At 33.3% G+C, this 11,548-nt stretch overlaps 1 protein-coding gene across 1 annotated transcript in view; it reads right to left on the reverse strand.

Annotated features, from left to right (window-relative positions):
* The window catches only part of LOC106458509 (gamma-aminobutyric acid type B receptor subunit 2-like), a 268,856-nt gene that overhangs the window by 200,431 nt on the left and 56,877 nt on the right, over positions 1–11,548 (reverse strand). The window lies entirely within an intron of this gene.

Genomic DNA, 11,548 nt, shown 5'->3' on the forward strand with positions numbered 1-11,548 from the left:
AGCCTAATGTATAAAAAAAAAGTTTATTTCAACGCTGTTGTTTTTGTTGGTTTCAAGGAAAACGAAGTTTCGATCCATTCTCTTCTGAACGTATTTTAAAATAGCAAATCGCTGATGGCAGGAAAATCTGTGAAAAAAATTCAAACAAATGATCGTGGTCTAAGCCTGTTCTTTTCTCTGTTGGAATCCCTTGCTTTACCGATACCCTTCAATTGTAAAAATATCCCTTTTTTATCGAAATGCTAACATTTCGTGTACTGCATGTTTTTGTAAGTGTGGAATGAGAGAAGTTCCCTTCAGAAATCCAGTAATATAACCCTCATAGAAAAGTTCAATTTTATTCGTCACCTACAATTCATTATACTTCAACTGAATTGTAACAATGGGGGCAGGACTTTTAAACTGTGTGGTCAAGATGAATGTGATTAAATACGCAAATTATTATCATAGGTTGCGAACAACCTTCTGTATGTGTGTACATGTGTGAGTATAATTATGTATAATGTATTTTTAAATAATCCATGGATTGCCCATATCACAGACTATTCCAAATAATATATATATATAACTTATTTATTACATATATAAATAACTCTTTAATAAGGAAAACCCCATTAATCAGAACAATAAACATAGGATGGTGATACCATATTTTCCAGCTCTTGCAGAAAAAATAAAAATGAATACCTTTAACATCCAAACTGTGTTCAAGAGCCCGACTAACCTACGCAATATCTTAACTAAGGTTAAGTCGCAACATCCGACTTCCACGCCAAAAAAACGTTGTCTACAATGCATCATATCGGAGAGACCAAACGTCCTGTTAATATTAGGATGAAAGAACATCAAAGATACATCACACATGCTTCTGTAGATACTTCAGCCCTTGCCTTACACGCTAGAGAGGAAAACCACAACGTTGACCTCAAGAATATAAAAATTATTGCTAAGGACTGTGATACCAAAAAGAGAATAATAAAAGAAGCCATTGCAATAGCAGCCCATGATTGTGGTCCTCCTACAGGCATTAACCAAAATAATGGATTCCCCCTTCATATTTGCTGGTTATCTTTCATTAAAGAAATCAAACAATGCATTGACTCTAATGGTGTTATTAAAGTAACCTAATTTTATTATTATTATTTATTTTTTGTTCTTGATCTTACTTAGTTTATTTATTTTTACTGTTGATTTTATCGTCTAACATAATAAACCACAATAATAATATTGCTTGGTATGTTTCTTGACGTCGTAACATTATTGTATTTTAGCTTATTAGGCTTCCGGCCTTTTTTCTGTGTGTGTGTGTGTGTCTAAAGAAACTTAAGACACGTTCTTGCTTTTTCGTTGTTGCTAGGCGACTTGTGATTCGAATTGTTCCGTTAGATTCTGTTGTTTATTAAACGTCTCGCACCTGTAGAAGGCTTAGGTAATTGAGCCGAAAGCTTGTGCATTAAAAAAAATTAAATGTTGCAATAGTCCAAATAAATTACTTAATACAAATATGAATATTCACGTTAAAAGCCTGAAAAGTTACTTATAAACAGGTTTTGATGAGATCCAACATTGTTGGTAAATCAACTTTAATTTCAGAATGTGTCCTGGCTTCCCTGGTGGTTCAAGAGAATTTAGGAATTCAGTTGGGTAACTTACAGCATCACCTGTAACTGGAACACTGACGACTGATCTGCAGGTGAATTCTTGTTTGGGAACCTTTTACAATAATTGATCATTTATGTCAGTATCATTTCGAGGTGCAAGAATTGCGCTTTTACACAACCATTCATAATGTTCACAAATATTAGGGAACACTTTTTCCTTTAGCTCTTCTACATCTTTAAGTAAGTTACCACATTTGTCTGGAAAAGTAAGGTAGTTGTTTGATTGATTGATTGGAAACTTTCCAGCACTAACTTAAGAAGAAGTTTCTTACTTAAACAATTTGCTTTTATATTACCAGGGTTATTAAAAACAGAGAAAATAAAAATAAACCACAAATTAACATGTACGTTACGCGTTCAACATAAACAATAATGTCGTGATAGTTTTGTTTCATAGCGACGATGTATATTGTTGAATATTACCATAAGGATCGTGACACGAAGACAGAAACTGAATTAATAAACAACAAAAAAAATAGTCTTAGGTTACTAGCTACACGTTTTTGTGGGAAACCTGGTGAGAATTTTGCCCCTTCATGTTACTTCTGGGGACCTCAGGAGTCACCATGCTAAGTTTGGTGGTGCTTGGTTAAATAGTGTGCGAGGAATCAGCGGACAGACAAACATACAATTTCGCTTACATATATATATATATATATAGAGAGAGAGAGAGAGAGATTCTAAATTAATTATGGACTTATGAAATTAACAGTTATTTCAACTGTGAATCTTCTCAGATCTGGAGCGAGAGTCTGGAGTACCGAGCTGGGTTGTTGGTGAATGATATACTGAATGACTTCGTTTTGAACATTTGATCCCGCTAGAATTAGTGGGTTTAGTATATTCCCTGTGAGATTTTCCATGGCCCACCCCGTATAACGCATAAATAATGTAGAGTCACCTAAACATTAATCTTCTATATTAAAAGTTTTTAAAAAAGTATTGTTCTGTTTTTAAATGCGTTTACAGACTTTGTGTTCATACTTCATCATCAAATACAGTTTAATTAGTCAGTACATTTTAAGCAGACCAGGAGAAACATCAGGAAGATAAAGGAAATGCTAAACGAGTCTGAGAGAGAAAATTACTGATCTTTATAAACAGCACAAAGTAAGATTTGTTTTCTAATTCAATTAAAGTATTACTGGAGCATTCCCATCCGTATTTTCTCAACCTTTAACCGTTTCGCTATATCATTTTATATATCATGATAAATGTTATATGTATATATAATTTCAACTGATACCGTGCAGTACTACAAGAACAAATAAGCGAAATTATACCTGTTGCAGATCACTGCAAAAGATATAATTGAAAGAAGATACATGCGGTAATAACAGCCAAAACGCACTGAAGATAACTTGTCTTCCAATACATGCGGTAATAACAGCCAAAACGCACTGAAGATAACTTGTCTTCCAATTTTCTCTCGAAAAACATGAAATCTCATAAAAAACAGCTGATTGAAGGGTAAAACTAAGGACATAAACCATCAATGTCCAAGGTTTTCATTACCATTGAACGTCCGCGGCTGATTGTGGATAGATTAATAGCCCTTTTATGGTAATAAACTTTCATTTTACAATTGGATAAATTAAAAAGCTGTACTATAACACCCTCCTATATAAAGTATGGATAAACGCAGTAAATTAATCCAGTCACTAATCACACTAAAGATCTTGTAGTTCTTAAACTTACATATTTATACAGTAAAATTGTTTTAAAAATCTGCACTATGTTATCATACTATAGAGTCAATTAAGTGCAATATAATAACTCACTAAATATCCTTAGAGTTCATGTTTTTATTTCAAGCTGCAAAATAAAGTTTAATGCAAAACAGGCGAAGACATGCCTATCTACTTGATGTTTATATTTCCGGCCTAATTCCTTGCTTTAACAGATTCTTCTGTCAAAAACAGGTAATGAGATTTCAGATTGAGAATACTCACTGTAAAATTAATATAATCTAAAATACTGGGAGAAAATGAAGTTTACAACAATATGTAAAGAAATGCTTAGTAAACTCTACAGTTTCTATTATAAAGTTTAAAAAATTCCTCACTTTGAAACCCATTATAAACTGATATAACAATTAGAAGAGAAATATTCACCTAGAAGAAAACTATTACTAAATATTAAAGAATTACCTTTGAACTGGAAATTAACAACTAGTGTGAGGGTATGTGATGCGACGATTCTACTTATTTATGGTATGGCCACTTTGGATTCCATTCACATGACAGAGTCCATGACAACCCGACAATATCTGTCAGATGCATTAGTTATGAAAATGTCCACTCTCACTTCCAAATATTATAAAGTCAGATTTGTCTCTAATGAATATGTTGAAGGATCATTCAAAGAGCAAACATAAAAAACGAATAGGAGGGAGGTCAACTCATTGCCATGTTTTGGATAAAACGAACATGAAGCTCGTTCCTTTGAAGCAGTATTATCTCATGTCAAGATGAAGGCAAAACTTACTAAACATTTCAAATCTATAAATTGCAATATTTCAACAATCACTAAACGTTTCGGTTTATTGTTATATGGGAAGGAAAGCTTAATGACAGCATGAGTGATGATGCTATTGTATATAAAACCAAATACCATATTCATGAAGAAGTTGATATGTTACTCTTTTGCGCACTGTTCACTCTAGCCAAATTAACCACATAACAAAATTATACATAATATCTCCTGATACAAATGTTCTGCATTTGCTCTTGCAGCCATCATTGACAATGTGCTCTTGGCTGTAAAAATTGACTGCAAAAGTGAGATATCATTGAAAGCAATATATACAGTACAGAGAGCTTTGGACTTACTGGGATTACATGCTTTCAATGGAACAGTTACGTCAAATAGATTTTCAGGAAAAACACTTATGTGAACGAATACATTTGTTTATAAAAATTGTTATTAATGCATTCTCAAATCCCGTATTAGTAAACATTTACCTGGAGAAAGAAACATTGTAAACGCCATGCAAAACTTGTATGTAATTTATATGTTCCAAGAGTAACAAGAGTACCAATATCTGTGAACTTAGATTTGTTTTGTTTTTCACAGAAAGCAGATTGAGAGTGAACATTTGCCCTCAACAATGGGGAGTCTCATGCCTCACATTTAGTTGTTGGAATGCATGGCTCGCTTATGGAGAAGGGCTTGAGAAGCTAGATCAGCTTTGCCCGAAATGACAGAAAGTAGTAGATTGCATGTTTCCCATTTTGAGCATAAATGCCCCAGATCATGAGTCTGTAATTCAGTTGATGAAATGCAGTTGCAATAGAGATTGTAAAAACAAACAATGCTCTTTCATTTCGAATAGATTACCGTGTACAAACCCTGTAGCTGTTTGGAAAAGTGTGAAAATATAAAAAACAACATGAAAGATGACACAGAAGGTGATGACACCGACAACTCACATACACCCATGTATCATAACTGTTGTACCATATGGCTAGAATAAACGTTTTATTCCAAGGGAACTATAAACATGAAGCAACGTGATCAAATTAAAGAAACATCAAAATATTTTCATATTTATGGTATATTTTCGTTTAAAAAAAGTGACCGTGTTCGATCATGAAGTCATACATATCAGATTTCTAAAATGCCCAAGCATGCTTGTTATCTTTGATACCCTCTTTAAACTTTAATTTTCATTTCAAATTTCACTTTTAACCTTGTAATTGTACAAGACTGCACTAACCCTTTTTAACTGAGTTGTAGAGAACTACACTGACGGGTAACGGAAAGTCAGAAATCTAAACATTAACTTTTTATCAAACATTTTAATGGGAGCTTCATTATTTACAAAAAAAATTATCTACGTATAAATAATAAGCAGGATTTTTGTACTATTAGTGCATCGAATATCTTAATCAACTGGATAAATTAACGAAAATGTTTGTATGAAGTCTAAATTATTAAGAGCATTTCAGATCTATCTTTTGTCTCCCAAAAGTCACTAATATTTTTACAAGTCTCTGATATTGAACCTGAAATGGACAAATTAAGCTGAATGTTGAAAAAAAGCTTCTGTAGTTTACTGATATTAGGCCTATTGCTTTCTAGTTCTTTGCCAGCTTTTGGCGCTTAAACTGTAACGTTTAAAGTATCGTACTGAATATATATATGTATCGCGTTTCACAGAAATTTTTAACTCTCATTGTCCAGCTCAACTGAAGTTCTGGTATTGAACGAAAGACCTCTTGGGCAGTGACTTGTGGGAGACATAAGATAGATCTGAAATGCTAATTTTACACGTCTGTGATTTTAAATTCCAAATACACGCGTTAGGAGAAATATAGAACAAAAACAACTGCAATTTACGTGATTTTTATCACAGATTTTAAAACGTTAATATTGTATGGCTTATGTAGAACGAACACATGAATCTATCGATTTATCAATAAAATATATCATGCTAACTAAAACCCAGGTCTGCAAAAAAAAAAACAACACTAAAACTAAATAACTTCCGCAAAAACATACACCAAAATGCTGAATGATAATTTCAAGTTTTCTACATCATTAAATGTTGTCCAACCAAACCTTTTATTCACAGTGTTTTAAAGTGAAAATCTATCGAAAACAGCAAAGTGGCTTAAAACCTCTTGAATGGAGTTTTCTTTTATGAATTTGGTGTAATCAAGAACTAAAATATCTAAAACAAAACAAAAATAAAAGGATTTAACAAAAACCATACAAAACATCTTTTTGTGAGTAATTGGCTTTCAAAAAAAAATGCGAACTTTATTCCATAAGCATTGAGAAAATGTTCCTGTGCATGGCCTTAATAACTCCAGAAAACACGTCTTCCAGTATTGATTTTATAATTTACATAAAGTATAAGGGAAATGGTTTTTTATTCACAAACCAACTTATATGCTCGAAAGGAAATTCTATTCCACAGCTTTCCAGTATTGCCAAGAAGTTCAGTTTTTAATTTCTCATTATATTTCTACTTATGCAACTAGATTACAAATACAGAATTAACTGTATAGATATTGACAAATTTCTTTCAATAAATCTTTAAAGTCTTACCTTAAGCTATATTAGTAGCTTCTCAATGAAAATTATCCATAATTGGTATCATTCCTAGCTGAAAATGAAGTATGACAACCTCATAAATATTTATAAACTTGAACAAAACACACAGTTGGGAACTACAAATGTAGCATTGTTTTACGGTTAACGAAAATATATTTATAGTTAACTATGGGCCTTAATATCATTCCCAAAGAAAAATCAACATTCTCAGTTACATTTTTCTTGTACACTACGACTGCAATTTTTCACGGCTGGGTATTCTTTATATAATTTTGTGCAGAAGGTCTTTTTTTCCTAGATATATCGTAGAAGCAACTTGTGTCGCTTTTCCAAACGGATATACTTTCTGATTATGTTTAGCTACTGAACTTTATGTTCGTGGATTCTTACCACTTACAAGAATTCACACTTCACTTACCACGGCTGGGGTATCGGTTGTTGCATGTTTCTTTCTGGGTGGTACTGATACCCCAAGTTAATTAAATATATATATATATGTTTCTTTGTTATCCAATGTCATTATGTATAAGGTATATCGTCGTCTTCGAAATTCTATATCTCCAATCTGAACATATCTTTATAATCTGAGTGTATGAGTACTTTGTGTAAAAATGGTTGTTACATACCCTTCCCAAAAGTTATCAATTTTTGATGGCAACATGTTACTTATGTAACGCCATACAGTTTTCCTCCCAGTTGCTCAACGGTGAGTCTGAGGGCTAATAACACTAAAATTTGAGTTTTCGTTACCAAGCAATGTCCAAATGTAGTTCTGATAAAGGAAATTCCACCAAACTTTTATATCTACTATGATTATCGTGCGAATTGCTGATATGCATATTCAGAATGGTTTTAATATAACGTACTCCAACCTCTGTAGCTCCGACAATGATTATTGGCAGAAAGGCACGATGTACATAATTGTAGAACCACTTTGTTAATTGAATAGAATAAGAAAAACTTGAGATAAACAATTGAGGTTTACGGTATAATAGAAGCTAACACCTTAGGTTGTCTATAACTAATGACGTCATTCGTGGCTTTAAGGATGTCCAGACGATAATCGATGTCTACCCACGTATGTGACAGCATCTCCAGAGCAATCATCGCAATGGCGTTGATTATTCAGGCACTTAACGTTGCCCTTCATTCTATAAGCAATGCCCTTCACATATCCTATCTAAACTAGTGGGGAAAACTTCAATTGCTTACACCCTACAAACCACAACTATTTATCTGGTGTGATATATGTTCTACAAAAATGATGAAAGTTGTTCAATGATTCATTTACACCCTGTATACATATCGCAATGAATGTCGAAAACGGTAAAAAACTCAAGCTGGGACTTGTGTTAAAAAAACAAGCCCAGTCTTTATTATTTGAATACCTAGAAAAGGAAAATATTGAATTAAGCATCAGGAAAATATACTTAAGAAAACCCAATCGTTATATTTCGTTATTCCATTAAGTAGCTTAACTCACCTTTATGTTTATGTAAAAATAATTGGAATATTAAGCTTAGTATAGTTTAATTGGTCCTAAAAAATCTCAGTTGAAATGTTTTAAAATGATTTATCGGCAGATATAGAGTTCGGTAGATGATAAATAAGGCTTATGGATGACCTTGGCCGTATTTAATTTTCAATTTCACAACTTACATTAAGTTAATATACAAATTAATTTTGTGAAAAACATGTTGATTGGTCACGAGGCCTTGCTACACTCAAGTGGGTTACACTTGTAAGATCAATCAAACCGAACCTCAAACAGCCTTCCTTTTATGACGACAGAAACACAAAATAACGAACAGTCCAGATATATCTGAGTGTCTGGTTCCTTGAGCTCACAACAGTAGACCAGTCCATTAACCAGCAATACGAAAAATTGGTCGGGAAGTGGTCTTGCGTGCTAGCATTTTTGGCAGATTTTAACAATCAAAATTTAAATGGCGCCCTCTTATAGTCTACCCTGCCTAATAACGAACAATAGCGTGTGCTTGGACGCAGAGTCTTATATCAAATTGGCATGCAATCTTTCCAATTTTCATACTGCATCACGCAAATGCATAGATCCGTCAAATAATGAATTCAGTAAGACAACTAAAATAAGAATCTATTATATGACTCATAACAATATGACGGTTTGATTTTAGAAAAATATAAATATATATATATATTCAAAAAGAATTAATGATATTGTATCAATGACTAAATAGCACTGAATGGGGTTTATTTCGAAAGTACCATTTTAACGTCCGAGCAAAATTATCTAATGTTGCTTTTGCAATCGTCGAATTTAAGAAATGTCATTATTTTTCCGGAAAAAAGAGATTTTCGAAAAAAGCTTGTCATTAATTTACTAAGCGTGGTAAAACAAACCCAAAATATTGTGTAACATTTCTTACCAAGTTGCTTCTTGTATAATGCCATATAAAACTTTCTTTTCTGCAGTATATATAGAGCTTCAATCTTTGGTTACTAGCTCACCTATTAGCATACCCGAAGATTTAATATCTGAAGAAATTGCTCTGATCTATAATTCAACTTCTATGTAAACAGGACTAAGAATGGGTCAACAGTAGAACATACGATTGGGAAGATTTCAAAAGGTCTAGCTTGTTTGTAAACTTTTATATTTTTAGTACATTTCTGGTGTATGTTGTGACTGACATATGTCACCAAGGTTTTAACTGTTTTAACACAATGAGGTTAATTGTAAGTGTTGTATTTTTCTTGTTTTCATTGGTACGATGTTTTTAGTTATGTTTAGATCCTAATCAAGCTAAGAGGACCTCATAAGACACTTATTTTTGGAGTTACTGTTGATCTTACATTCTTAATATTAAAGATGTTTGTTTGTTTTTGGATATTCGCGTAGCGCTAACTGCCACTAATTTTGAACTGATAGACTAGAGCAGTGGTTCCCAAAACTGGAGTCACGACATGCTATGGTGGGGGTTTGAGTTTAGCGGAGTTGTAGCTCCCCGCCACCATGGAAAGGTGCCATCTCATTTTCACAGCCGAGACTTAATTCAGACAAACCTCGATGTTTGGTAGTTCGTATTCCTCAACATTGGTCATCGCCGTCCTTTGCCTCTTCCTACAATCTAAGTCACTATTACTTTTTTTCACTCTAGTTCTAAAAATCCTTCTCTTAGTGTGAGTGGAATAGGAATAACCATATTCCTGAACACTTCAGTTGGGTTAAGTTCTGGATAAATGGAAGGGCCAATTGAAATACATTTTTAACAGATGGGGTTCTACAGATTCGGGATGTCTAAAATAGGTTAGGCACTGACAAATGTTTGGGAACCACTAGACTAGAAGGGAAGACAGCTAGAATATCCTGTCTGACCAATAGGGTGACCTCATCCCTTAAATATCATAACGCGCTCACTGTTTCAAAGATTAGAGCGCTATTATCATCCTTTGTATTTTGTTATGGCTGCTTTAACGGGACGCGAACGTAAAACCCGCAGCTCAAAGGTGTGGAAAGCTAATAAATGAGTGACGTTAAGTCTGATGTTTTCTTTATTATGACTAAGGTACTTTAGTAATTCTTTGTTAAAGTTATATTGTTAATTGATTTTAATTTACTATTATTGGTCTTCCCTTGGCATTTAACTTAACAATAAAATCTAAAATTTAAATGAACTAGATTTTACGTTTGTAATTTTTGGAATGCATTCACCGAAATTATATAGATTCCAATCTTAATACACAATAACTGTACAACATAACTGGCTTAGCTATAAATGTTTTTATAAGATTGTTTAGTATAGACTGGAGGTTATACATCATCAAATAATTGAACATGGATAAATGTCTAGCCGTGTTGTAAAGAACACATAAATAACAATTCCTCACTCTTATGGACATTTTTGTTTGTTTTATTGGTAAGCACAAAGCTACACAATGGGCAATCTGTTTTGTGCCCACCACGAGTATCGAAACGCGGTTTTTAGCATTATAAGCTTCAGGCTTTCCGCCGGGTCATTAAGGGGCACAGTTGCATGGAATTATGATGCATGACACAACAATATCCTTTTCATATTCAAACACTGAGGAAGGTGAATGCCAGAACCCCAAATCCTAGCAATAAAGTTATTCACCTGGCGTCTATCATCGTATTTTAAGTTGATGAAAAGCGTGTAAGTGAATCCAATATGCTTTTATAACTATTGAAGTAACTGAAGTTTTTGCTATAGTTTTTATGCACCATTTATAGACACTGCTCAAGCAAACAAAAGGTCTAAACCAAACAAATCACCTTCTCCTCGGTACCCATTGAACTTCTGAGACGAACCAATCGGTACCAATTCAACATCTGAAGCGGACCAATAATCTTCACCTCGGTACCGATTGAACATCTGAAGCGGACCAATCACCTTTTCCTCTATACGAACTCAATGATAACCTAATCTGATGTATGGAACTAAAACCTCGTATCATTCATTGACTTTGTCAGATTTTTTTTATTATACACCTGTCAGTTAAATTCGCAATCGTTTATACGGACTCGTAAGTTAAACTTGTAGTCTTTTCTGTATTATAAAATTACTTCTGAAAACTATCGAGTAGATACTATTCAACATATATAGCCTTAAACTTCTAGTTTCATCAACATCATGCAGTTAAACTAGCTGTTAGTCTAAATCAACTCATACGTTTTGAAAAGATCTGAACTACACAAGTAAATATGTGGCATGTGAAACATACTGCAAGATTCGATGACGAGGAACCCACTTTGAGACTAATAATGGTTGTAGACGGCTTGAATGGGTAATGAAGAAAAACTTTAATATAAGTTTAACATAACAGCAAAT

Source organism: Limulus polyphemus, unplaced genomic scaffold, assembly GCF_000517525.1.
Source record: "Limulus polyphemus unplaced genomic scaffold, Limulus_polyphemus-2.1.2 Scaffold478, whole genome shotgun sequence".
In the NCBI taxonomy this organism is placed as follows: Eukaryota; Metazoa; Arthropoda; class Merostomata; order Xiphosura; family Limulidae; genus Limulus; species Limulus polyphemus.